The sequence below is a fragment of the Callospermophilus lateralis genome (assembly GCF_048772815.1).
Source record: "Callospermophilus lateralis isolate mCalLat2 chromosome 8 unlocalized genomic scaffold, mCalLat2.hap1 SUPER_8_unloc_1, whole genome shotgun sequence".
NCBI classification, from domain to species: domain Eukaryota; kingdom Metazoa; phylum Chordata; class Mammalia; order Rodentia; family Sciuridae; genus Callospermophilus; species Callospermophilus lateralis.
In genome coordinates, this window is record NW_027510150.1 from 690,664 (window position 1) to 715,022 (window position 24,359).

The 24,359-nt window shown below is 36.4% G+C and overlaps 1 pseudogene; it reads left to right on the top strand.

Annotated features, from left to right (window-relative positions):
- Positions 1-24,359, top strand: part of LOC143385791 (broad substrate specificity ATP-binding cassette transporter ABCG2-like) — a 564,412-nt pseudogene that overhangs the window by 526,476 nt on the left and 13,577 nt on the right.

Here is a 24,359-nt window from a genome sequence, read left to right on the forward strand (position 1 = left end):
GTTATCCTTATTTCTTATTTTCTCTTCATGTTTTTTTAACATTATATACTATAGCTAGTAATATTTTTAACCTAAAATTTTAATAAAATATTTTTTTTTCTTTGGTGAGGTGGGGGAGTGGGGGTGGTAGGCACAGGGTACCAGGAATTGAACTCAGGGGCACTTAACCACTGAGCCACATCCCCAGCCTTGTTTTGTATTTTATTTAGAGAGAGGGTCTCACTGGTTGCTTAGCATCTTGCTGTTGCTGGGGCTGGCTTTGATACAGAATATTCTTCGTAACAACAGAAAAATAAACACATTTTTTTCTTTCCAAATATTTACCAACTTCCATCTGTTCACATGCTTTTAAGAGCATGTCTTAACAAATATATATTACCTTTATAGAACAAACTAACCAGAACTTGAGTTAAAAAGTCAAATAGTAACAAAGAACAGAACTTTTCAAGGGACTTCAGAATAGAGAAATGAAGCAAAGAATGAAAAAGTTGGTGACATATCATCTTGTTTATAGGGGTTCCAGGCTATTCATCAGGAGAACATTTTGCTCTATTTAGGATTGTATAAATGCTGAACACAGTTTTTGTCTCTCTTGGTTATTGCAGCTGTGTGAGCCGATGTTGAGAAAAAAAATTGATATAGTATTGACATTATCTTATAAAAGCTTTGTCAGGTTTTATTTGTGCAAATGACAACTGAGAGACTCAAGTGACTGTCCCTCATCACCAAGAATATCAAAGGAAATCAGCAAACAAACGGGAATGAAAGATACTAAGCTTGGACCAAAAACTAAAACAGAAGCAGGAGGGATAAAAGTCATGCTAATTTCTGTTATGTAAAAAATAGTACTTAGTGAGTAGTTCATTTATCATTTCACCTTACCAAATGTGGTAGAAGACTAGTTATAACTAATACCTAACAGTCTTTTCAAACTATATGATGGAAACATCTGTGGAACAATCTTCAGTGTATTCAAATAGGTTCTTTCTAATTTCATATTTTTAAAAGTAGATTGGCTTTTCTTTCATTTTTAAGCATGTCCAACTCCGTTAGGATTTACCTCCATATTTTAGAAAGAGCAAGTGGAAATGTTTTAAAATATGATAGCTAGCACTTCTTATGTTTTAGACATGGGGTGTCCCCATGTTTGTGAGAAAATACAAAAAAGTTTAGTGGTGAAATGACTGGGTTATGATAATCTTAATATCCTGATAAGAATTAACTGGGTAGTCACTGTAGGCAGGTAGGATGTGGCTGGAGGAGGTGGATCACTGAGGTATTCCCTTGGGGTGTATATTTTGTCCTTTGTGAGGATTCTTTCTCTGTTTCTGGATGTCATGTCCTGAGCCACTTTCCTTCAGCACACTCTTCCACCATGTTGTTCTGCCTCCCCAAAGGTCCAGAGCAATGGAACTGGCTGTGCACCGAGACCTCTAAAACTTTGAATCCCAAATAAATTTTTCTAGTCTAAAATTGTTCTTATCAGGTTCTTTGGTCACAGCAATAAAAACGCTGACTAAAACAGCACTTCAGGGCAAACTGACTTATTGTAACAAGGCAGATAATGTGTGATGTTGTCTCTTCGTCAACATGCAAAGCTCTTCTCAGTGTGCTACAGTCTGGTCTCAACCCTCATCACCTGCTCTCTCTACACAGGTCTTCCCCTCACCTCATTTTACCCAACACTTCCAAGCTTCTGGCCTGACCTGACACAGCTTTGCCCTCCTGACAAAAACATGCACTCATCAAGCTCTACATCTCTTTAAAATTACAGCTGAAGACAAACTGCTCCTATGCCCATCTACTTTCCTGCAAAATTTCACCCATCATTCACATAAAGTCTTAGGACTCTCTCCCCATTCTTTGTGTATGTCCCCTAACCATTGTTATTACCATCTTCATAATCAGGTCACTGTGATCAACAACAAAACAATAACAAACAGGTATTCATTCTCATCTTGCAGTGAAATTCTGCTTCCCCATATGAGTAAAGGAAAGCAGATGCTTGTTCATTCTCTATCCAGTGATGAAGGGCTGGTTCATTTTACATAGGATTCCACATCTAACACCATCTACACTGCTTTATCAATTTGCGTATTGATAATTATGTGTGTTAAATGACTCTTTTGAACAGAAGTCTTCAAAAGAAAATGAAAATGGGTAAGTGGTATAATCTCATAATTAATTTCCCAACAATCTGAGCATACACAATGAATGGTCAGGTGTGAACAAATTGAAATTTACATAGAACCATAATGCTTAAAAAGGGGATGATATCAATCCTTTGAATAACAGCTAGTAATAATTTAATAACTGGTTAACCTAGAAAATAACTGTTCATTAAGATAATAACTGAAATCTGGCTTCTACTATATTGTAGTTCTGTCTTCATTAAAATCAAAATATTACCTATCTGGGGAACCTACTTGAACTTTCTGAATATAAACCAATTAATACTATTATTTTGTTGTTGCAATTGTTACAAAATTTCAAATTTACTTGAATACTTTTCTGTATGATAAAAACATAAAAATTTTATTAAAAAATATAAAGCTGCAAAATTCTTTCCCTTGGGGTAAAATTTGATAATTGGCAGATGTCAAAGATAATTCCAGAAAAAAGAAATTGAAAAAAAATGTCGATTATTCCTGGTTCTTTATAATGATAAAACTTTTTAAAATATAATGTATACAAGTCATTAAAATATTTGACATGGATAACTATATTGTTAATAATGCTCCTAATTATTAAAAGAGTGCCCTAAGTTCTCAGAAATTTGGAAAATCTTAAATTTGGTTTGACACTTGAGTCACATATCATTTTGGTTTCCAATTGGAGAATAAGAACTCATATTACTTTGTCAAGTGATCTAAGCATAATTAAACTCCAATCAATATCATTTGTTAATTTTGAGGTAGCAACTCAAACACAACATATAAAGGTTATTTGTTATTACTATTTTCAAAAAGTGCCTGATTTTAATGCTTTGAAGATGAAGTCAACCATGAAAACAAGGGAAATCAGAGAAAACATCAACTTGTTTAAGCAGATGTGTGAAACACAAGTTTGTGGGTGGAAAACAAGGACAAAAAATGAAATAAAAGAGGGAAGATGATTACTCCCAGCCACTAGTATTTGATATGAGATAAAGGTTTCAATTTTTCCTAGTTAAATTTTGCATGTCCTTTCTTAAAATATTATATAGAAAATAAATATGTTATTGCTTTATTCCCTAATATGAGGCTATCTGTGGAAATATGAACAAGTTCTTGCTGTTAAATAACTGCTCTCTAGTCCATGAAATAAGAAAGGCACAAATCAGTACATTAGGAAGCAGAATGCTGTAATTTTCTGGGGGAATGTAACAAGCTGTGGGCTCAGTGATGCAGAATTGCAGTAGAAATCATCTCTTGCAGAAATCAAGGCAGGCCCCACAAAAGTGATCATTTGTGAGTAGGACCTTGAAACTTTGGAATTGAGAGAAATAGTGAAGCCAGAAAAGGAGGTCAGGGAAATGTGATACAAGTCAACATTTGTGCAGGACTCGGTGAGCTGCTGAAAGCCAAACTTTCTAGAATAAAAGAAGTAAAAAATATTTTTAAGCAGTTATCATATTAACAACAAGGAAGTAATTTGAATTGTGATCAATATGGCATCAAAATAAATAATAGAAAAGAAAAAAATAAAAATTTGACTTGGGACACTTAAAAGAAGGTGAAAGTAAAAATGCAGATGTCCTATGAGTATTGAAGTAGAAGAGGCTATGAAGTCATTCATATTTTGCAAACACATGAAAGAATGAGACTGGCTTTCATAATATCGACAGATAACTGATCTTCAATCTCATTTAAATGTCATTTATCCCCTATCTACTACTGGCTAAAAAACAAGCATTCAATACCAGGATATCCAAGTACTTATATTCTTTATTGCTGGCTTACATGGAATTCTACTTTCTTCTATTTTCTTGCAAGCACTTATTATTGTTGTCATTTCTTCCCTCCTCTCCCTCAAGTGTTTTTCTTGGGTATTCTGAGTTTAAACTGTTATCCTACTAAATGAGAGACTTGTTTCTTTTTTGCCTTTATGCGTTACTTAGGAGGAGTCTGGTCTACTCAGCTCTGATCAAAGCAACCAGCATCAGGAGGTTGGGTGGGACAGGTGGAGACACAGGACCTTCCCTCTGTGCCATGACCATGGCCAGCATCTTTTCTATGGGACTTGAGGATTATTCTAAGAGTTTGTACCTGTTTCATACTAGTTGCTAAACATTTAGAAATTCAACCATAGTTTATCTTATATTTATTTATAATCTTAGATCTTAAAGTGGAGGGTCAGATGTTGAATCTGCATAAATATCAACCGTTTCACCATCTTTTATTGTGTCTGATTATATCTGCCTGAAGAACAATCGCTCTTAATCCTACTATTGAGCTAATTTAGCATGAGGAATGGGGTTTACTACTGCAGAATTTAGTGTGAAAGCAATAAGTAATTTTATCTCTTGGTCAAAAGAATGGATTAAATGCACATCTGCAAACTTCAAATCATCCCATCTACTTTATCCTTCCAAAGTCTGCTATTTCATTTTTATTTCACCCTGGAATTTAGCAAAGTCCCACCTCTTTCCCAGGCTCATCAGCAGATCCATTGTATTTCTAGAAACTGTGAAGGCTGCACCAGTGCTGCGGAAGAATTATTCATAGGCAGATCATGTGGAGTAGGTGAACAAGCCCATGCTACCTGAGAGAGGACAGTCTAAGTGTTATTTTTGCTGATAGGACCTCATCATTTGACTAAGAGTACCACATAATCTTGTATGGTAGAAATTCCTCCAGTTGTTTGTTGTGCCATAAAAACTTCATTCTCTTTTACATTTTGGTTCATATTTCCATGGCATCATAGTTCTGAAATATGAGGTTAATATTGTTCGTGGCTTCAAATCTAGAACCTTAAGTACCTTCACTGTTGTAAACATATAGCAAACAATCAAAGTGATCTTGTTACTGCACTGAAAACTTTAGTTCTGTTTTCCCACTTGATGAGTGTGTTTTCTTATGCCCTGTCTCCTTTAGATACAGTATATTACTATCATGGAATGTTAACATTATAATTGGTTGACACTATGAAAAAGAATGGGTAGTTAGGAATATTTTCCTTGCTGGAGTTTTGTGAGGCTACTTTACCTCTAGTGGAAGGAGTCCCTCTTAACCTTAAACCAGTTAATATGTGATTATTTCAAAAGTTGACAATGACATCACATTCCTCTAAGTCTAAGTCTGGTCAATTCCAGCATTTGTTTCAAAACTACATGAGCATAGTTGAAAAGTATGCAGTTAATGTTGTTCCTGGCTTTACATGAACAAACCAAAGCAAATTTGTGTATTTTCACAAATAAAGCCCATTCCTTTAGTTGTTCCTTTATAATTAAACTTTCCTCAGTATTCTCAGGGAACACAATAATCTGGTGAAAATGAACAGACAAAAGCAGCAAGACTGACAGTTGGAGGCCCTGGTTTCAGAATATTTGCCAAAAGTAGGGGAGAGTGATGTATCTTCAAATATGACACAGCTTGTATAGGACATTAGTAACTTTTTAAACCATCAGCAAAAAAAGTGCTTTCTGACTGCTTTAATTTATAGACACTTGTTTTTGACTATTCATTGATAAATAAGAACAGTATTAATTAACAATCAAAATGACACAACAAAGTGACAGGCATGAACTATGAGAACAAACTTAAAATTTCTATTTATTTGCAAAAATAATCCTTACAGATAATTTTAGTGTGATATCTATTTCTTATGCATTTATCATAGATTTCCAAAAGCCAGCAGGATGGTGTAAGTTAAACTACCTGTGAGAATATATATATATATATATATATATATATATATATATATATATATATATATATATATATGAAATCACACCACAAACCAGCCAAGGGTGATGAAATCATACAACCCAAGAGCTATAGATTGCCTACATGCAGCAAAGGGGACTGCTGGCTTCTTCTCTTCTATCCAGCCCCCTTCCTTCCTTTCTTCTCCCATTCCTTTCTTCTTTATTCCTGTTGACTTTTAAAGATAAATTTAATCTTCAGATAGTAGGAATACCCTTGAGTGAAATAAGTAACTACTTATTCTTAAAAGTGACGAGGGAGTACAGAGCAATTTGTGAGCTCCCTACCTGAGAAGTAACTTTATATGTCTACAGGAGATTCAATAGTTATAGATGAGAATCACCATAAAAGTATTGTAATATGGGTAACTTCTTCCTATGTCTATTTTTCCTAACCCCTATTGTTTTATCCATGACAATTAGCAATAAACACCAAAAGATTCAGGTACAAAGATAGGTGTGATAGCACAAGAAACTTCCACGTTCACACAGAACGAGTGGGGAATAATCACCCTGACAAAGATAAAATTTGGAGAACATATGAGACTCCATGTGACTGAGAATGGCAAGGAGAAAAATACTAATGGAAATTCTTCCCTCACTTACTATAGGGGAACCCCTGAGGACCAAGAAGGTAGAACCCTATTCTATACCACACTGAAGAAAGTGAGATCCACAGAATTTGAGTGTGGGCATGCCAAGGGCTTTTGCACTGTAATTTAAAATCAATTAAGTTATTGGTGTACTGTCCATTACCTTCTCCAAGCAGGCACATTGTATTCTTTTGACTCAGAGAGGTTGGTTTGCCTGACATGCAAGGCATGGAGACAGTCCCTCTTATATTCTTCTGGTGAAAGTCAAAATTAATAAGGAAAGTGCATTAGCTTTTTCCAAAGGAAGAAGGAGAGGACAAAGCAATTTGGAGGACTGCAGGTAATAGTGGACAATCCCTAAGAGAAGTTGGCATAGAGTTCACAGGTCACATGAATATTTGAGATCATAACAAGCTTCTTGGAAGGGTCTTGGTAAAAAGACCTCAAGGAGAGAATTTTACTTCGTTAAACATAGGACCACAGAACACAAGGCTTGACAACAAGGTTAGGAGCCCTTTATCCTAAGTAACCACAGTTCAGTAGGTTTCAGTAAGAATTTCCGTAAAGAGTCTGACTCCCTTGTTGGTGTTTGAGTGAAGGTCTTCAAGCCCCAACACTCCTTTCCCCTTTTGTTACATTCCAGGCCAAACTGAGGAGAAGCTGTATGTTCTCTCTTTGGTCCTACTTAGAACTTTAAACAGTTCGTGCCTTGGTCCATGGGTGGGAACTCCTACCCCAGATTCATCCTGAACCACCATGCAGCCTCAATCAAGTCTCTTCACCTAATGTCTTCAAACATTGTTGGACTTGCCCTAAAAACCTGCTCTGCTCTCCCCAGAAAGCCTCACTGGGTGAGCAATCAACATTTCCATACACTCACGTGCTAGGTGTTGTGATCAGTCTTTATGTCCAAACAGAAATTTTTTAGGGGATGGGTTACAGGGTTTCATCCTGTTCTTGCTGGGTAATCATAATAAAGATATTGGTGGTGACATTAATGTACCAGAAATTAGAATTTCTTCTGCTTTGTGAAATTCTTATCAATTATAGTAGTCTTGCAGACACATATTCACTAACTAACTTTCCTGAAAATCATTAATAGAAATGTTTAAGTAGAATAATTTAGTTTTGTTATATATAGTAAGGAAAAGAAGGGAGAGAACAGGATTGAAGTATCCCTATGGCCCTATATGGCCCCATTTATAAAAGTTGCAAAGAAACTCATGATTTCCAAAGGCAACTGGTTATCTTACATATATATATATATATATACATATATATATATATATATATATATATATATATATATATATATTCCTGATATATTAGGAATATAAATTTGTTTTTAAGAATTCAAAAGTTCAGCATAAAAAGTGGAAAACGTTCAGTGAAAGAGTAGCCTGGACAAATTCAAGGACTCAAATGGAATTTAGAAAAGGACAATTAATAATGAAAGTTCTACTTCCACAGTCTTATCCATAAAAATCACTAGATTGGCACACAATGAACCAAATTCTAATCTTAATTTTTCAAAAGTGTGTGAGAAAGACCACACACATCTCCTGAGACTAAGATATATTATGTCTTTGTAAATATTTCAAATTCTGAGCCCTCTTCTTCTGAGCTTATAAGTATAATAGGTTCTTGTATTTTAAAATATTAAAGGAGAGGATAGGTTTGAAGATATTTAGTGACATATAATATACAAAATATTGTTTCATTTGTTGAATATATTTATATTTACAGGTAAGAGTTTCTTTGGGGACAGAGCTATTATTTTTCTTAGTTTAATTTAATCTTAGATTTCTAATTGTTATAGTGGTTATTTTAGGATACAAGAAGTGTCATGAGTAAATATAATTTTATTAAAATCTAAATGTATATAGGATTTATCAAAGAAGCCTGTTATGTTAGTGTAATAAAAATATTTTTAGGTAGGTCAGATAATTGTTAATTAAATACTGGCATAATTTAACTTGAATATTTACTTGAATATGCATGACATTAGGGCCATTATTACTTTATCATTTGATATTAATTTTAGAAATGAATTATTTTATTCATTTTGTCATTCATTTACCTATTTCATCTATGTTTTCGAGCATTTTTTTCTATAGTTAGATAAAGAACTGAGAAAGCTGAAACTTAAAATTAGCATACTATAGTGACATTGCCACATCAATGTTTATAGCACCTCAACATACAATAGCTAAACCATGGAACCAACCTAGGTGCCCTTCAACAGATGGAGGGATGAAGAAAATGTGGTATGTATACACAATGAAATATTATTCAGCCATAAAGAAATATCAAATTATGGCATTTGCTGGTAAATGGATGAAACTGTAGACTATCATGCTAAGTGAAATAAGCCAATCTCAAAAAAACAAAGGCCGAATGTTCTCTCTGATGTGCGAATACTAACACATAATAGGGAGAGCTGGGGAAGAATAGAAGTTCATTGAATTAGACAAAGAGAAATGGAGGGAAGGGAGGGAGGATGGGAATAGGAAAGACAGTGAATGAATCAGACATAACTTTCCTATGTTCATTTATGAATACATGACCATAGTAATTCCACATCATGTGTAACCACAAGGATGAATTATACCCCTTGTATGTATGTCAAAATACATTCTACTGTCTTGGATAACTAAAAGGAATAAATTAAACAAACAAACAAACAAACAGCACTTCTGAGATAAATCCAGTTGTCATCTGGACAGAGAAAGCAGAAGGTGGTGCTTGGAAATCGTATTATATCACAATAGAAGGAAGCTCTTCATTGCCATCAAAGGATCAACTAGACCTTCAGACTCTGTGAGTTAAGAAAGGCCATGCACAGACAAGTCTGTGTGGGCGAATATTGGACAGGCATCAGAACTTGCCAGTGGATGTTCCCCTTCAATCCAAGCCTAGGAGCCATACATACATCAGACAACTCAAGTGCAAGAAAGGGAGGTCATCACAGGAGGGTGTGAGAAATGCTCTGTCTTAGAAACCTCATCTCTTGAACAGCTCCTTCTAATGGGTTCTGTCCCCAGAGTTATTGCACTCAGGGAAAACAACACCTATGACTTCATATCAGGTATTATTCTTTCAGTCCACATGCAACTTACTAATGAGTAGTAATTTGTACCACAAGCAATGCCGCTTTATTTACCATCTTTATCTGTTTCCAGGGAAACAAAGTTAAGAAGTTAACTGAAGGTCAAATTCTCAGGCACATGTGGGAAGGGTTTCATTAACCTTTTGCCCATAGAAATAAGGACTCAAATATTAATGTTATTTTAAAAATAGAAAGCAAAAAGGAATAAATTCCTATTGTTGAATATGGCTTTTATTCTAACACTTTAATCTGAAAGTTGGTAATTAAAGGGAGGAAAAAGTTTTTCATCTGAAAAATCCAAGTAGCACCAGTTGATAAGAATGGAGGCTAGTGAGTGTTTATAGGCAGCACAGGATAACAGTGGAATAGTACGATTTGGAGATCCTTAAGGAAATATTTCATTATGGCAAGGACCATCAATGGATGTTAAAACCATCAATGAAGGAGGATATCAAATTGAATATTTGAATGGTATATGAAGATCACCTATGGACTATAATATAGTCTCAAGGACTATACATTTCTACAGAATGCAGGCTTTTTATGTCTCCAATATTATTCATGATTTAGATAGTCTCAGTTTTCCTGAACTTTATCCTCAGGGAAGAAAATATTCTATATTTGGGGTTTCTGGGAAAAGTAGCTGAGCCTTGTCCTTATTCACCTGTGGGAAACACTTACTTATGTTTCTCCACATTAAGATGCCCCTCAACAGGAAGTCTCCATTTCAGAATAGGTTGTCCAGAGGTTTCTCTGCAGTCTGCATGGTGAATGAGTCAATCAAATTTGGAATGCAATACAGACAGGAACCTTGGGCAACATATTGCACCATATATTCCAAGGAAGAGTGTTAGTAATTCTGAAGGAAACCTCCCATTTATCCCTTAAAAATAACTCTATACATCATGTTGGAGTATGTTACACTAATTGCATGGACTGTATTAATTTTATGGATTGCACTCATTACCTCTTAGTCTTCTACCATCCCAGTAGAGGTCAGCCAAGGTGAGATTTTTTTTTCAAGTGGTCAGACAATGGCAAGAAAATGAATTGAGTATTCATTTGTCTGTAGCCCTAGCAGTAGTATTGACTTGGGTTGACTTTCTAACTCTTATCAAAGGTCACTAGGATGTATAGAACATGGTATTTAAGTCATGTGATAGTTGCTGTATTTTGTATTGTTAAAGCTTATACACTGTAATTATTCAGATAACTTCCACTATAGGTGATTCCTATTTTCTTAAGAAGAAATCTATAGGTCAAGCACAATGGTGCATGCCTGTAATCCCAGCAATTTAGAAAGCTGAGGCAGACTGATTATAAGTTTGAGGCCAGCTTTAGCAATTTAGAAAAGCTATAAGCAACTTATTGACACTCTGTCCAAAAATTAAAAAAAAATAAAAATAAAAAGGGCTAGGGTGTGGTTCAGGGGTGAAGTGCCTAAAGGTTTAATCCCCAGTAACTGTTCTGACCCCAAAAAAGAAAAGAAATAAGAGATTATTTAAATAATTTTATTGTGGCTATATCTAAAAGAATAGAATACCTTTTTAAAAAGCCCCAATGAGAACAGAATCATACACTTATGTCAGTCTGATACTTGGAAGAACCGCAAACACAGTGGTTTTAAATATTAGAGTTTTAATTTATTTATCTTATTTTTGTTATTATTATTATTGTTGTTGTTATTTTGCTTTAGCAATTATTTTACAGATTAGAAATAAGAGACCAGAAATTATTTTTTTTCCCTCAGGGTGATTCTTTTTTTTTTATTTTTGAATACATTATTGCTAATATCTTAGACCAGAAATATTTCCCTAGGGGACACAAGTAAATAGTTCCAGCTCTGGTCATATGCCACCAAAACTCACACAGAAAAAGTAATGGTGACAAACAGAAAAGGGACTTTCATCAATATAACCATATTGAGAAATTAAAGTGAGATCCAGCATCTCAGGCCATCATAGAGCTTCTAAGCTTTAAGTTTAAATAGAGGAAGAATTGGGGCTAGGGTGGAAACTTTGCCTGATAAAGCTGTCTGGGTCAAACTGTGTTCTGTGAGATAGCTCTGGAGAAGTCTTGATCACTCCGAAGAGGCAATTTCCACATGCTGCTCAGAATGTTTGTCTCTCAGACCTGTGATCCTGAAAGGGGGCCAGGATTGGAGATTTGGAGTCACCACTCCAGGGTCTGAAAGAGGATGCTGCAATTCTTGCCTCAGTCTTCAAAGATGATGTGATAGGTTAGGGAAAATTAGAGTTAATAAGCCTTGTGTCACTAGTTTTTATATGAACGTGCCTTAAATGATTAACATGTCCACATACAGAGCTGAGCAGTGTCACAAAGTTTAACATAATAAGGGAGACAAAACAAAGACAAACATGCCAAGCTTTATCCTGTTTTTACTTACCCATGGAGCATCTTCAAGTCTAGGTAATCATGGTTTTAATAAAGTCAGCCTCTCAGAGTCCCTGGTACAATTCCCTTTCTACTTTAATGTTATATTATTCTCATTTTCAAAGCAAGATTTATTTTATGTAAAACATTTTAGGAATAAAGTAACAACAAAAATGTCATCAATGATTCTATCAAGTCATTGATTCTCTCATTCATTCTTCTCTATGCACATTTCACTTGACTGTAAAACTTTTGTATTTTTCATTGTATTTATTTTCTTCTTTTGTAAAAATAGACTACATTTTGCAAATCATTGGCAAACATTGTCTTGGTGGCTATTGCTGAAAATACCTATAATAATTAACTATAGTGTTTTTCATATTCGTTATTTCAGATATTTTGTTAGCAAAATAGGACTCCTTTGCTTTTCTGCATCAATTTATTTTGTATTTATGAATACTATTACAGATAGAGTACACATTATAGTAATGAAATGATGGGCCTGATGTGGGTTCACAGGAGCTGAAATACCAGAAGCTCAGAACTAACTGTGCTACGAGGTTCTTCCTTGGTAAGGGGCATGGGGCAGGGATGGAGCTGAAGAAAAACCACCAAATAGTTGCATGGATGGCACTGAGAGCAGGGGCTGAGCCTGTACCTCTGTGTCCTGTTTATCCACCTGCTCCCAGCTGGCTTCAGAGAAAAATCTTTGTGCTGTAGCGAGACAAACAGTTCTGATCCAGATTGCTTTCTGAGTCAGGGATTGAAGTCTGTTGACAAACAAACACAGCTGAACAGAATGAACCCGGTCTCCTCCAAAAAGAAGAAGAAAGGGCTTGGTGAAGAAGGGAGCACTGAGGACTAGGTTCAGGCCTAAGTACTGGGGCTACCGAATCTGAGATGCATCAACCATTGGGCCTTGGGTTAAACAGGTGCAGAGATGATGCTAGGCTCAGTTAAAAGGAGATACCCAGGTTGTGTGCACTGACACTGGAGTCAAAACATGGACCTTAGGGTTCCAGGAAGTATGTGGGAGAGAAGTGACCAGGGTGGAGTGGTGCTGGGAGCCATCAGCCAAGTAGGTATGACAAATTCCTTGCCAGCTTACTCCCATGCTGTCTAGTGGAAGGACTTCTGAAAGGTGACCTTGCTCAAGGACCAGGGCAGGATCCGTGTTTAGGGTGTTCCCCCTTTAGAATAGGGCGGTTTAGCATAATAGGAGATTAGGGTGTTCCCCCTTTAGAATAGGGCAGTTTAGCATAATAGGAGATTAGGGTGTACCCCTTTAGAATAGGGCGTATCCTGCTGCTGAGTTCCTCTTGAGTGCTTAGGGTCAGACAGTATATTTTGGGAGACAGAAGCCCATGCAGAGTGGATTTGGGTAGAGGAGTGGATTTGGGAGAAGTGGATTTGGGCAGAGAACGTGGATTCCCCCAGAATGTGTTTGTAGACGGCCGGTGTGAGTTCGGGAATAAAGAATTGCTGTTTGAATCTACAAGCTGTGTGGAGAGTCGTGATTTGTGCCCAGCCAGAGACTGCGGCATCTGGTGGCCCGTACGGGGAACGTCTGAAACTTGGAGGTAAGTGAAATTGCTCGCCCCTGAGGGAAGACGAGAGAATGGGTGACCATTTCAAAAAACAATGTGTTCTTCTTTTGATTTATTTTGTTTTTCTTTCAAGCTGCCTATCCCTAGAAATTTCTCAGGCAAACTGGAAAAAATGGTTGACTAAAGGCTTGAAGTTTGTCGGCCCTGAGGAAGAGAAAATTGATACAACGATTTTTTATTCCGTTTTTGCTTCATTCAATTTCAGTTTTGTTTTGTGTTATCTTATTGGGTTGTGTTATCTTTATAGTAGATTAAAACAAACTGAAAAGATGTTAAGTAAATTGTTAGAGGTTCAGAACATGGAGAAAGACATTTTAGATCAAGCAAAAGAGAAGGTCTCTCGAGCTAGTCAGACAGAGGAAGAAAATTTAAAGGAAAAGGGGTTATTAGGAAAAAGGCCACAACAGGAGGCTGTTACTAACTCCGTTTTATCACAAGAGGGTTTAATTCAACCAACAGCCCCACCGATAGAGACAGCTGAGTGGCCCTCAAACCCCGTAGTTGATAATTGGGATCCTGAGACAGGACCTCGAAGATTAGCATGCCCTGTACTTGAGCAGGCAGGAGGGCAGCGAATTCACCGTGCTTTAGATTTTAAAACAGTGAAGCAGTTAAAGGAGGCTGTAACAACCTATGGTCCCCAAGCTCCCTTCACGGTGAGCATGGTCGAGTCCATTACTAACTTGGACATGACGCCAGCAGATTGGGCTAGCATGTGTAAATCTGTGCTAAATGGAGGACAATATTTGTTATGGAAGGTTGCCAATGAGGAATTTTGCGCAGAGACAGCTAGGCGAAATGCAGCAGCCGGTTACCCTCAAAGAAATCTAGAAATGTTACTAGGGAAAGGACCTTATGAGGGTCAGCGGCAACAAATTGAATATGATCCTGCTATATATGCACAAATTGCTGCAGACGCAGTTAGGGCATGGAAGACTTTACAAGGACATGGAGATTTACAAGGTCAGCTATCTAAGGTAATACAGAGAGCTAATGAACCTTACGCTGACTTTGTAGATAGGCTAATTCAAACGGCTGCCAAAATATTTGGGGATACGGAACAAGCAATGCCATTAATAAAACAACTGGCTTATGACCAAGCAAATCGTTGCTGCAGAGAGGTTATTAGACCATGGAGACATGAAGATTTAAACACATATATTAAATTATGTAGAGATATTAATGAACAAGGGCAAGTCTTGGCAGCTGCAGTACAACAGGCTTTAGATGCCAGGCCAAAAACATGCTATGATTGTGAACAAACAGGACATTTTAAAAGGAGTTGCCCCATAGGAGGAGGATTTAACAAAACTAGGTATCAAAGAAATAGAATACCGGGTATTTGCCCACGATGCCGTAGAGGGAGACATTGGGCTAATGAATGCCGTTCTCAAACCACCATAGAGGGTACTCCCTTATCAAAAAACGGACAAGGACCAGGTATTTACCCACGATATCGTGGAGAAAGGCATCAGGCTCCATTTCCAAAAAACAGACAGCCGGGCCCAATGCTCCGGGGCCCACAACCACAAATATACGGGGCAGTGGAGGAACCCAGCAACACCATCAGAGTAGTGCCCAGGACACATTGTCCATTAAATCCCTCATCAGACAAACCCGAGGGAGCACAGGGTTGGACATCTGCGCCTCTGCCAGAGCAGTACTAACTCCAGAGATGGGAGTTCAAATCATTCCCACAGGAATAAAAGGACCTCTTCCCCAAGGGACAGTAGGCTTATTATCGGGACGTAGTTCATCTACATTAAAAGGACTTATGATAAGTCCCAGGGTAATTGATCCCGATTATGTAGGTGAAATAAAAATTATAGCTAGTTCTCCAAGAGGTATATCAGTAATTTCACCTGGGGATAGAATAGCACAGTTGTTAATAATACCCAGCCTACATAATAAATTTCCTAGACATAGTGTAAAAAGAGGTTCCAGGGGATTAGGCTCCACAGGTGTAGATTGGGCTATGTTGTCTTTAAATTTAGATTCTCGCCCAATGTTAAAACTAAATATTCAAGGACACGACTTTAATGGGCTACTGGACACAGGTGCAGACCTTAGCATCATATCTGGTAAGGAATGGCCAAAACATTGGCCATTACAACAAGCCACTCAAACGCTTCGAGGCCTAGGAGTGGCTACTAATCCCCATAGAAGTGCAATGATATTAGATTGGAAGGATCCTGAAGGTTGTGAGGAAACTATACAGCCATATGTATTGGATCATCTTCCTATAAATTTATGGGGACGAGATGTCCTAGAACAATTAGGTTTGACGTTAACAAATAACATCAATCCTAATGCGCCGACTAGGGCTAGACAAGGTTTTAGGAAAGAAAAAAGATTAGGAAAACAAGGACAAGATATAGCAGCACCAATTCAAATAGATCAAGGAACAGACAGACATGGGTTGGATTTTCAGAAAGGGCCACTGAGACAATAAAAATTACTTGGAAATCAGAAAGACCAGTGTGGGTTCCTCAGTGGCCCCTGACTAAAGAAAAGATACAAGTAGCCCATGATCTGGTCAAACAACAATTAGCGGAAGGACATATACAACCTTCCATATCTCCCCATAATACTCCCATATTTGTCATTAAAAAGAAATCTGGTATATGGAGATTATTGCAAGATTTAAGAGCCATTAATAATGAAATGGTTATTATGGGACCTGCTCAATCAGGGATTCCTCAATTGTCTGCTTTGCCAAAAACCTGGCATGTTTTAGCCATAGATATTAAAGATTGTTTTTTTTCAATTCCAATTCATCCCGAGGATAGTCCACGTTTTGCATTTACTATCCCTGCATTAAATCATGAAGGTCCTGATCAGAGATATGAATGGAAAGTACTCCCTCAAGGGATGGCTAACAGTCCAACTATGTGTCAAATATATGTTAATAAAGCAATCCAGCCACTTAGAAATCAAAATCCTGAACTACAAATATTTCACTATATGGATGATGTATTATTGGCACATAAAAATAAAAACATATTGCTGGAATGTTATGTCACACTTACAAACTTATTAAAAAATTATAATCTAGAGATAGCAATAGATAAAGTACAATTAAATTTTCCAATTAATTATTTAGGAGTTCTATTATCCTCAACCATGGTCCGTCCACCAAAAATTCAAATACGAGTAGATCAACTCAAGTCACTTAACGACTTTCAAAAGTTATTGGGAGACATAAATTGGATAAGGCCTTATCTAGGCATACCAACAGGAGAGTTGGGACCTTTATTTGATATTCTAAAAGGTCCATCAGATCCAAATTCACCCCGAATGTTAACGCCTGAAGCAAGAAAGGCATTAAAAATTATTGAAACATATATGGAAAATATACATTTGGATAAAATTGATATAAGTTTGCCTTTATTATTTATTGTACTACCAACAAAAAATATTCCTACAGGAGTATTTTGGCAAGAAGGTCCATTATTGTGGATACATTTATCTTATTCTCCTAACACTATTCTTACTAGGTATCCTGAGGCTGTAGGACAATTAATACTCAAAGGAATAAAAGCAGCAAAGGGAGTGTTTGGAATTTCTCCCAATTAAATTATTACTCCATACACTATGGATCAAATTGATGAGTTAGCTAATGAGTTAAATACTTGGGCAATAATCATGTGTAAATCTAATGTTTCATTTGATAATCACTTACCATCTAATCCTTTGTTGTCTTTTTGGTCTAAGCATCCTGTAGTTTTTCCAAAAATGACAAGAAAAACCCCTATCATGAATGCTCCAAATATATTCACTGATGGGTCAAATAATGGTACAGCAGCAGTAGTTACCCCTGATCAAACTTTTACATTTTTAGTACCCAAACAATCAGCTCAAAAGGTAGAGCTTAATGCAGTATTACAAGCCTTTTTAATGTTTAAAGATTCTGTATTTAATTTATTTTCTGATAGTCAGTATGTAGTTAATGCTATAGTATCTCTTGAAGATGCTGGTAGGATTTCCCCTTCTTCTACTGTTTTCTCTTTGTTTTCCACTATACAAAGTCCAATCTGGGACAGAAAAGATCCATTCTTTATAGGACATATTAGAGCACATACAGGATTGCCTGGAGCCCTTAGTTTGGGCAATGATTTAGCAGATAAAACTACACATGACATACATATTTTCTCTACACTAGAAGAAGCTACGAATTTTCATAAAAAATTCCATGTTAATGCTAATACTTTACAAAAGCGTTTTAAAATAACTAAGGAACAAGCCAGACATATAATAAAACAATGTCAAAATTGTGTGACCTTTTTACCACAAGTTAATCTTGGAGTCAATCCTAGAGGACTGATACCTAACCATATTTGGCAGATGGACGTCACACACTTGCCAGAATTTGGAAAATTAAAATATTTACATGTTACAGTTGATACTTCTTCCGGATTTTTGATGGGCTCCCTTCATGCCAGAGAAAAAACTAAAGATGTTATAGCTCATTGCTTACAAAATTTTGCCACTGTGGGCGTTCCTAAACAGTTAAAAACCGATAACGGTCCTGGCTATACCTCTACCTCTTTTAAACAATTCTGCTCATCATTTGGTATTACTCATATAACAGGAATTCCATACAATCCACAGGGACAAGGCATAGTTGAAAGAGCTCATCAAACAATTAAAACATACTTATTAAAGCAAAAAGATGGAATTGGAAAGGGGTATATATCCCCCAAAGATAAACTTAAAATAACACTTTTTACTCTAAACTTTTTAAATTTGGATTCATCAGGACTTAGTGCTGTGGAAAGGCATATGTATCCAAAAAATGTGCATAAGCCTAAAGTTCTTTGGAAAGATATTCTAACAGGACAATGGAAAGGTCCTGACCCAGTAATCGTCTGGAGTCAGGGCTCTGTCTGTGTGTTTCCACAGGGAGAACAGCAGCCGATTTGGATTCCAGAAAGACTAACTAAAACGATTTCTACAGATCGAAAAGAAGATGATTTGACTCAAATCCATAACAGCTGATATCCAGAACTCCAGCTTGGCCATTCTTACATCTGCGACTATGATTAACCAGGATGTTTTTTTCAATATCTATTTTATTATTGCATTTTTCCACATCATAAGGCTATATTTTTATTTTTTGAGCTCATACAAACCTAGGTTAATGTTTTTCTGATCAGTTTTATTTTTTTGACTGTGGAGTTTTTAAAAATTGCAATGGAAATTTCACCTAGGTAAAGCTACAAGGCCTTTATTATTATCTTATGTGTTGTAAGTTTGTTTGCACATTTGTGTTTTGTGTAGTATGTCTGTGTGTGCGTATTTCATATATGAGGAGCGCTCATGAGAAAATGGATCCAAATTATTATTATTTTTTTTTATTTCACGTGATTTAAATGGCTTAATTTAAATTAGGTAAACAGCTGTTAAGGATTGTTTTTAAAGGTGGTTAATAGATCTGCTTGTTTACTAATTTAAATCAGGTAAACAGCTGTTAAGGATTGTTTTTTAAGTAGGTTAACAGATCTGTTTGTTTACTTTCACCTTTCCTTTTCATTATATTTAATAATTCTTTTCAGGATAATGTCTTTTTAGCATCATTGCCAGAATTCCTATCTTCATCCCAATGAATATAACTCAACAAGTATGCTCAATCAAGGAGTCAACTTACTTTGGGAGGAAACGGACTTTGGGAGGAGACGGAAAGATTGATAGACTCCTCCACTTTGAACTGCTTGCAGAACTTGCCTGGACTATGTAACTACGTTTAGTGCAGCAAATTGTGGTAATGCTGGCATATCTTTGCTGATGGTGTCACCAGTGATCTTTGCTGATGGTGTCACCAATGATGCAATTTTTCCAAAGGAACTGTCAATTGGCTTGGTGTCGTGGCATTTCTGTATCCTCCTCCCTTCTGCTAGTGATGGTCTAAATTTGGGGGCCAATGGCTATATGCTGGACCGGTAGTCAGTGACGGGTATGATCCAATTGCAGTGGTATCAACCTAAGACAGGAGGCTGACGCCTAAAGGTCAGTTGCCTAAAGGTCAGTTTTCCAATGACGGGTAAGAGCCATATGTTGAACTGGACAACCTACCAGGCACGGTCCTTAAGCCACATTACTTGTTGCTTAATTAATCAGAAAGGGGGAGATGCTGGGAGCCATCAGCCAAGTAGGTATGACAAATTCCTTGCCAGCTTACTCCCATGCTGTCTAGTGGAAGGACTTCTGAAAGGTGACCTTGCTCAAGGACCAGGGCAGGATCCATGTTTAGGGTGTTCCCCCTTTAGAATAGGGCGGTTTAGCACAATAGGAGATTAGGGTGTTCCCGCTTTAGAATAGGGCAGTTTAGCATAATAGGAGATTAGGGTGTTCCCCTTTAGAATAGGGCGTATCCTGCTGCTGAGTTCCTCTTGAGTGCTTAGGGTCAGACAGTATATTTTGGGAGACAGAAGCCCATGCAGAGTGGATTTGGGCAGAGGAGTGGATTTGGGAGAAGTGGATTTGGGCTGAGAACGTGGATTCCCCCAGAATGTGTTTGTAGACGGCCGGTGTGAGTTCGGGAATAAAGAATTGCTGTTTGAATCTACAAGCTGTGTGGAGAGTCGTGATTTGTGCCCAGCCAGAGACTGTGGCAGAGTGGGAACTGAACTCCTAGTGTAAGCTGCCCTGGTGGACCTGCTGATCCAACCACGCCACTTTGTTAAAATAGTGCTTTGGGCATGGCCTCCTTTCTCTGAAGGATTCTTTGCAACAATGAGAAACCATCATTAGTATGAAGTAAAGGCCAAAAAGTTACTTTGGATTGAAAATCATTGGATGTGCCCGCCTTTAATGTACAATGACTGCTTCAGAGCACAATTCACAACATATGAACTGGATATATGTGGCATTTTTTTCAAAAAGCAGGAATAATATCATTATGGATATGAAACTTTAAAATTGTATTTTTTCTATGGTCTCTTTCTTAACTTATGATAGTGTTTTATCTATGATTTCAAGTTATTCTGAGCAAAAAAAAATTAAAACTATATTTATTAGCATGAATTTTCTGGTCATCTTTAAATTACACAATTTTAAAAGACAAATATAAAAAACACTTAATTTTTATGAAAAATCACCACAAAGACAATTTGTATTGTATTATGCAAGTATTTCTACTTTATAGTTACCAAAAGACAAAAATGCTCCACAAAAAAAGCTGAACTATTCTTATATCATTTCAGGATATATGAATATTCTACCAACACTCTACTTCAAACTTATTGATGATTAGGAAAGGATGAAAACAAAACAAAGCTTTAACAAAGAACTTGGCTAAATCACTTTATCAAGATGACTGTTTGTTCAGATTCCTTACCTGAGTGACATCACTCAGGTGATGTTTGATCACTCTGGTCAATCTTCAACAAGAATCCTGTTAGGATTAGGATTAACCAGAATCCCCCTGGCCCTTGATGTTTCCTCTTAGTAACTTTCTATCCACTGATTCCACCTTACATCCTGACTATAATTTCCCATTCTCTGAATGCAGTATGAGCATTCAGAGTCCAGCCCAGTCTCTCTGTCCACTGCAAGATCCTGTTGCTCTGTCCCCATACATATCACTATGGTCCTGAGTAAAGTATACCTTATGGGGTCTTAAAACGTATTGCTGCATATTTTTTTCTTTATCAATAGGAACTAAACAAACAAACAGGAATGTAGTAGTATGCGACTTTGCAGACTAACATGGTCTTTATCTCAGATAGACAACCCTGTCATTTAATGTGAAAACAGAATAAGCAAATGAACCTGGCTGTGTTCTGATAAAACTTTATTCATTAACATTGAATATCTAGTAAATTTCATATAGTGAGAAATATTATTCTTCACCTATCTTTTTGCCAACTCTTTAAAAACATAAAAACCATTCTAACTTTTGCTCAGAGCAAAAATAGGTGCTGACCCTATTATGGCCTCTAGGCTGCAGTTTATTGGCCTAGGGTTTTTAAACTTCTATGTTTTTTTTTCTTAGATTCCTAAGTTTTGAACATGGAGTTGTGAAAATGTTTTTTCTAATTCTCTGCTTATAATATCTCTCAGAGCCCTAGTTTGATTTGAACGAGTTACATACATGATTCAGACTTGCTTTGTAATCAGAAGTTGCATTTATTTGGAACATCTTGGAATGAACTGATTATCTGTATGAGAAGATTTAGAGTTCATTTAATGTGCCAAGGATTTTCTGATGTAATCAATTTGAAGGACTTTATTATTAATTTTTGAGACAGTCATTTTTTTCCATTAGAATATTAAGCCTTTGTTTTATTAGTGAAAACAAAACAAAACAAAACAACCCTCAGAACACACCTTGAGAAATGTTGGTTAAACACATTTAATCAAAAAAATAAATAAACTTTGTTCAGGAAGCTATTTTTTTATCCTTCTGTTAAAAACAGAAGCCACATGTACAAAGCTCATAGAGTATCCTTTGCCCGATTTTGCAATATTTAGTTTGCCTACTGGTTTGCTTTTTCTTCATGCAAGAGATATTACACATGGAGACCTTGTAAATGTATAACATGATTACAGTATTCAGAGTTTTGTCAATGTGTTTGAAAATGACTAAAATATAGTTTAAAAGCTTTGAAACTTGTAAGAAACATTCCAATAATAACATTCTATATAAAATATCATGTCTGAATGCTAAGAAACAAAGAATGCATAGTCTAGTTTGAAATACTAAATATTCTAAAGTATACCATATGAAAATACAGACTCTTATATACATGTTCATGCTGCATGTTGGCAGAGCCATGGACATTGATTTGGAAGATTGATCTGCTGACATGAAAGAGAGAATATTCTGAAAGTAATGAAGATATGCAGAATGGAGTTTTCCTCAGGATTTCTCTATTATTAGCAAAGGGATGTTTACAGACATCTTGCAAAGAAAACATTTAAATAATATTCTTCTAGACTGTGGTCTTCGCAAACCAATCTTTTCTGATTATGAGTCCACTTTTCTACTTTGGCTTGCTTCTTATCTAGAATGTCTGTTACAGGACACTTTATGACTTGAAACTATTGTAATATTAAGATTTTCTTTTCAGGTTTGAAGTTTTCAAGATAAATAGTGGGATATTTCGTTTTCTTTAAACTAACATTTTCTATATTTTTATAATTTTCCCATGAATAATAATAATTATAATTATTTCAATAAATTCTATTATAACTGTTCATCAGCTTTTCATCATGGTGACTGAAATAACTGACAAGAATAAATTAGAGGAGAAAAAGTTATTGTGGGCTTAGTTTTGGAGGTTCAGTACATTTTCGGCCAATTCCATTATTTTGGGCCCAAAATGAGGCAGCATATTGTAGTGGGAGGGCATAGTGGAAGAAAGCTATTCAGCCATTGGTGGCTGTGACGTGGGGGGCAGGGGTGGAGCCAGGAACAAGATATAATCCCAAGAGCTTGTCTCTAGTCACCGACTTTCTCTAGTCATTCCCACCTGCCTATTAATTATTAATCCATCAAGTTGATCAAACCACTGATGAAGTTCCAGCTCTCATAAACCAATCCTTTTACCTCTGACAATTCCTGCATTAGGAAATACCACATTGGATACATTACCCTTAAGCCTTTTCTAATTGAGGCATCCTTTTAAGACTTTTTATCATAAAAACAAAAGTGATGGCTCCTTGGGAGCCATTCACACAAACAGAATAGGTGAAGGTAGGTGAGGCCTGGGGGGTGGGGATGGGCCTCTCAGTTGGGACATGTTGACTGTAGGCCTCAATGGCTGAGGTTGAAGGCAAGCAGTGATGGAGGAGGTGGAGGAGGTAATAATGGAAGTACTTGGGTGCCCCCAGAGAGAGCTGGCCGAGTGATTTGGTGACAGTGACAATGTACTTTCTCATACAAATGGGGTCTTACCAGAGGTGAAGTGGAAGGATCCTGCTCACACTTCTTCCTTTTTTTGTACAAAATTCCATTGCTAGAAATTGTTGTATATGATTTTAAAATTTTATGACTTGTTAATTTTATGGTGCTGGGAATGAAATCCATTGTCTTATGCATGCTAGGCAAGCACTGTACTCCTGAGCTACATTCCCAGCCTTGATATTTAATTTATTTCTAATCATCAGAGTAAAGATGTCCTGTTTTCATCTGAACTTCTTGAAGCATGAAACTATGCATGTTCATGGACACAAAAATTGAGAATTCATTTAAGTATAAAATTTTATCCACTTGGACTTTAGTGTTTGTTTTTTTCCTAAAAATGACTTCCCTAGCATGTGCTTGACTCTTTTACCCTGTATGGCATTAGTGGGTTCAGGACCTCAACTGTCCCTAATCCAGGAAAGCTTGTTAGACCCTGACAGAAATCTTAGTTTGTCCAATCATCTTCTCTGTTGTCTCATCAGTTTTCCAAACAACAGATAATTTTAAATTTATTTAGAAAGTAGTTTAATAATGTACATTGTTTATATTCCCAGGGACTCTGGCCAAGTCATTTAAAGTGTTGATTTCAATGGAGAGATTTGATTACGTAGCCATATATCTTGTAATAATAAATGATGTGTGAAAATTTTACCTCAAATTGAAATTCTTTCCTTTTTATTTTCATTTTTCTTTTTGATAAGATGTTTGCCACAGTCATTCTGGGACTGGTTGTAGGTGCCACTTTTCTTATGCTAAAAAATGATTGTACTGAAATCCAGAATAGGTAAGTAAATATGGATATCAATTTGAGAAAATGCTGTTACTATTTTCAAGCTTATGAACA